Here is a 6000-nt window from a genome sequence, read left to right on the forward strand (position 1 = left end):
CACAGCCATCACCACCGTTGACGATTATGATCTGAACCGGTCATTGGCCTCCCCTAGGTCAACTCATACCTAATAAAATAAATTAATAATGAGTACCCAGTGCGGTGTGTAAACATCGCCACTGGGGAGACAAAGGCGGTCGGGCGTGGTGTTGCCCCCCCCCCTCGCGTACCGTTCCGTTGTAATAACTGGCGAAACGTCATACTCCAATTGTAAATGTTGTGGATTTACTCTCTAACACACCGGTATGCTAAACTTGTAACGAATTGGCATATTCTGTCGACGTGACAAACCTTATTAATTTGCTCTGTCGGGTGGTAGCAGGTTTGACGACAAATTTATATTTACGCAATCTAACTCCAAAACTCTATTATGGATAATAAATAGCCTGTGTGTTAAACAGAATATTAGATTTAGTTTTATGTCTTGTGACCCCCCCTATTTTAATTATCCAAAAACGCCATATACGTTTTAAAGTAAGGTTTGTTTAAAACAGAAATTATACTATGCAAAGGAAAAAACATGTTAAGGGTCAATTAGTTGGAGGTCACAAGACATCTGGACCACTGTACAATTGAATAAGACTTTTATCCTGGAGGAATCCGATGAGCTATAAAGCTCTTTGTTTTAAAGATGACCAGTTAGGGGCAGGTCAGAAAGTTGAGAAACAGCCTGGCCACAATTGATAGCTCAACGAAGTGGCTAATGTGGAAATCCAGAGCAATGTACAGGGTGGTCCAGATGTCTTGTGACACCCCCCCCCCTCCCCATTGAATTCTCTAAAACTTTATATTTTAAGTCAGGCTTGTTTAAAACTGAAATGATAATATGCAAAGGGAAAAAAAACATACTAGGGGTTAATTCTAGATTTGAAGCTTTCGTGACTGCAAGGAATCATCTTCTTAGGTTTTTTCGGTAAAGTCACGTAGGTAAAACATCAAAATGAATGAAAATAAAATAAAATAAAATCAAAAATCACGACGTTTCTGAGGCAACACAAGTCTCCGTCATCAGGTGGGACCGTCACAGCCAGATTAGCTGCATCAAGTGAGGCAATTAACAGTACTCTCTTCATTGTTCAGCCAGCATTGGTATTAACATGGGCATTTTCGTTCTTTTGTCTATCATGTGTATTAGAGCTTCCCTCCCCCTCTCTGCCCATTGTGTTGGCGTGTGCGGCAGTTGGCCGCTTGCGCATAATCGCTCCATTGTGTTGGCGTGTGCAGTAATTAGCCGCTTGCGCACAATCGCTTGCACGCCGTCGCCCACCCTTTTGGCCTCGCCCCCCCTCCCTCCCGATACGTTCCATTCATTGGCTACCATAGTCTGATGAGCTCCCCCCTCCCTCTCCTCCCCCCCTCAACTCGCTTTTAAGGGATTACATCTTGAATCATTGCCTCACTTGATGCAGCTAATCTGGCTGTGACGGTCCCACCTGATGACGGAGACTTGTGTTGCCTCCGAAACGTCGTGATTTTTTATTTTATTTTATTTTCATTCATTTTGATGTTTTACCTACGTGACTTTACCGAAAAAAAACCTAAGAAGATACTAGGGGTTAATTAATTGGAGGTCACAGGACATTTGGACCACTATAATTGAATAAGAATATGTATTTATCCTGGAGGAATCCGATGATCTATGAAGCTCTTTTTCACAGTTCTCTAGTTGGGGGCATGTCAGACCGTTACAACAAATACAAAAACACGATAGGAGTGCAAATTATAGGCAAGGTGAACAAATCACTTTAAAAAAATTACTGTATATACTAATACTAAACTTTATTTTGCTAGGTAAGTCCCACTGAGCCATTAGTTTATTTTTCAGAAGCGACCTGGCCACAAATGATAGCTCAATAAAGTGGCTTGTGGAAATTTAAAGCAGCAAAATAATCTAAACGATGTCTTGTGACCCCCCTTTAATGCTCTAAAACTGAATGTTTTAAGGTTTATTTAAAACAGATTTAAGTATGCAAAAGGACCAGCATGTTAGGGGTCAATTAATCGAATGTCACAAGACATCTAGACCAACCTGTATAACTGAATGAAATTATCAGAACATTTATCCCGGAGAAATCCGAAGAACCATGAAGCTATCGATTTGCAGCTTTCGTGACTGCAGGTAAAGTCACGTAAGTATAAAATAAAATAAATCACGACGTTTCGGGCGCAACACAAGCGTCCGTCATCAGGTGGGAAAGCTTATTTTTTACCGAAAGAACCAAAGAGAATGAAGATATTTTTTAAGAGATGTCTAGCAGAGGCGGGTTCAGCACGTTACAAACAAGTACAACAACAACAAAACATTCTTCCAGTAGAAGTCTTCTGGAATATAACTTCCGGAGCATTGCAAGTTGCAAGGTTCTTCCCAATACGGAAGAGGACATCGTGTTCCGTGAAAATAGATTAGGGTGTTATTTTGCCTCTCAATTTCGCGTACACGTAGAGTATTCGAGAACGCAGTGGATTTGAGAGACCAAAAGCCCCTTTTTGTGCCACAAATACAGCAGCTCACACTTCCATCATCAGCCACGACCTATCCACTGCTAGATGAACGCCTTCGCCACGCCAATTGTCATCATCCCTCCCACGGCCTTTGCGATGTCACAATAAGCGTCAGACAATCGAAGCGTAGATTTGAAGTTTTCGTGACTGCACCTGAAGAAGGACCCTTGTTCTTTGGTTCTTTCGGTTAAGTCACGTCTAAAGATAAAATCTTTAGACGTGACTTAACCGAAAGAACCAAAGAATAGCTCCTGCAGTCACGAAAGCTAAAAAATTAAGAAAGGACCCTTGTATTCTTGGTTCTTTCGGTAAAGTCACGTAGAAGGGAAATAATAAAATAATATAAAACAATGAAAATTCTCACGACGTTTCGACTGCAACACAAGCAATCATCATCAGGTGTGAAATCCACAGCACTTTTTTCTAATTTTCTTGCTGTGGATTTCACACCTGATGACGATTGCTTGTGTTGCAGTCGAAACGTCGTGAGAATTTTTATTGTTTTATGTTTATATTATTTTATTATTTCCCTTCTACGTGACTTTACCGACAGAACCAAGAATATGAATCCCTGCAGTCACGAAAGCTTTAAATCAAAATTTAAGGACACTTGTGTTGCGCCCGAAACGTCTTTAATTTATTTTAATCATTTTACCTACGTGACTTTACCGAAAAAACCAAAGAGTATAATCGATGCGTACGCACACGTGAAGAGAGGTGCGGCGTGGATTAGAGAATATAACTTACGTGGCAGATAATGCTCTTATTGAATTGAGATATAAGAGCATATATAGTTGAGTGAGTACTGTGGAAGGAGTGATGGCCCCTGGTGGTGGTGGACGAGATTTAGCGATGGGGTGATGGCCCAAAACGTGGGGCAAGGCAGCAGGAGGTTTGGGGAGGTCCTTCATCCAGCAGTGGATAGAGCAGTCTTGGTGACGGTGACATTCGATGACATACAAACGTGTCACTGTTCATCATCGTCACGATGCATGGGGAGATAGATAAAGACCGTAGGTGTTTACTGCACATTTTCAACAACAACAATAAACTACTTTAGTTTTAAAACGACAATATTGTAGGGTTTAAAAAAAAAGTGTTCGGCAGGCGAGATCAACTCTCGCTCACGACACCAAAGCGTCAAGGATGGAGCGCCTTGCTATTCCCCTTTAAGTTCAAGTTCATTTATTAGGTGTAGCCCTGTGAGCCATTCGGCTCTTGACTCGGGTGCAACCGCAACAAACAAAAAACATGAACAAGAAAACATCTTAAAGTGACTATGTGACTAAGTGCAAACAGAAAATCCAAGAAAAGACAGCAAAATATTGCAGAAAAAGCACCGTACACCAACGCTGTGTGCACAAATCCCAGTGGGATGCAAGTCAAATAACAACAACCACAAGACAACTTAGATTAAGGCCATCAGTCTAACTCCGTACTACAACAAACCAACGTGGCCAAACCAAAAAACTTTTCGAAATCACCAAAATAAAGCCATGAAAGCAATGACACAGTGATCATAGGAACTGTGACGGAATTTTCACAATGAACGACATAAACAACATAAACAACAATAAACAACATGGACCACCAAACCCGTGCGTCGTTCGAGCGCAAAACCCCCCGCAGGTAACGACGTGGACGCTGTTCTGCGTTTGTTTGCCTCCTCCTCGTCCGCGTGGTGAAATCACCACTTCCTCACTATCCTCACCCTCCTCACCACCCTCACCCCCCCTCACCCCCCTCACCCTCCTCATCCTCACCACCCTCACCCTCCTCACCCTCCTCACCACCCTCACCCTCCTCACCACCCTCACCCTCCTCACCCTCCTCACCACCCTCACCCTCCTCACCCTCCTCACCACCCTCCTCACCACCCTCACCCTCCTCACCCTCCTCACCACCCTCACCCTCCTCACCCTCCTCACCACCCTCCTCATCACCCTCACCCTCCTCACCCTCCTCACCACCCTCCTCACCACCCTCACCCTCCTCACCCTCCTCACCACCCTCACCCTCCTCACCACCCTCCTCACCACCCTCACCCTCCTCACCACCCTCACCCTCACCACCCTCACCCTCCTCACCCTCCTCACCACCCTCACCCTCCTCACCACCCTCACCCTCCTCACCCTCCTCACCACCCTCACCCTCCTCACCACCCTCACCCTCCTCACCCTCCTCACCCTCCTCCTCACCACCCTCACCCTCCTCACCCTCCTCACCACCCTCACCCTCCTCACCACCCTCACCCTCCTCACCCTCCTCACCACCCTCACCCTCCTCACCACCCTCACCCTCCTCACCACCCTCACCCTCCTCACCCTCCTCACCACCCTCACCCTCCTCACCACCCTCACCCTCCTCACCCTCCTCACCACCCTCACCCTCCTCACCACCCTCACCCTCCTCACCCTCCTCACCACCCTCACCCCCCCTCACCCTCCTCCTCACCACCCTCACCCTCCTCACCCTCCTCACCACCCTCACCCTCCTCACCACCCTCACCCTCCTCACCCTCCTCACCACCCTCACCCTCCTCACCACCCTCACCCTCCTCACCACCCTCACCCTCCTCACCCTCCTCACCACCCTCCTCCTCACCACCACCCTCACCCTCCTCACCACCCTCACCACCCTCCTCCTCACCACCCTTCTCCCCCTCCTCCCCCTCCTCACCACCCTCCTCACCCTCCTCACCACCCTCCTCACCACCCTCACCCTCCTCACCACCCTCACCCTCCTCACCCTCCTCACCACCCTCACCCTCCTCACCACCCTCACCCTCCTCACCCTCCTCACCACCCTCCTCCTCACCACCACCCTCACCCTCCTCACCACCCTCACCACCCTCCTCCTCACCACCCTTCTCCCCCTCCTCCCCCTCCTCACCACCCTCCTCACCCTCCTCACCACCCTCCTCACCACCCTCACCCCCCTCACCACCCTCCTCACCACCCTCACCCTCCTCACCCTCCTCCTCACCACCCTCACCCTCCTCACCACCCTCCTCACCACCCTCACCCTCCTCACCACCCTCCTCACCCCCACCCTTACCCCCCTCCTCACCCTCCCCCCTCCTCACCCCCCCCCTCCTTACCCCCCCTCCTCACCCCCCCCCCCCCTCCTTACCCCCCCCCTCACCCCCCCCCCTCCTTACCCCCCCCCCTCCTTACCCCCCCTCCTTACCCCCCCTCCTCACCCTCACCTCCTCCTCACCACCCCCCCCTCCTCACCACCCCCCCCTCACCACCCCCCCTCACCCCCTCCTCCTCCTCACGCCCCTTACCCCCCTCACCCCCTCCTCACCCTCCTCCTCACCACCCTCCTCCTCACCACCACCCTCACCCTCCTCACCACCACCCTCACCACCACCCTCACCACCCTCACCAACCTCACCCTTCTCACCACCCCCTCACCCCCCTCACCCTTCTCACCACCACCCTCACCCTCCTCACCACCCCCCCTCACCATCCTCCTCCTCCCCGCAGTTCCT

The sequence above is a fragment of the Lampetra planeri genome, chromosome 28, assembly GCF_965212315.1.
Source record: "Lampetra planeri chromosome 28, kcLamPlan1.2.h2, whole genome shotgun sequence".
In the NCBI taxonomy this organism is placed as follows: Eukaryota; Metazoa; Chordata; class Hyperoartia; order Petromyzontiformes; family Petromyzontidae; genus Lampetra; species Lampetra planeri.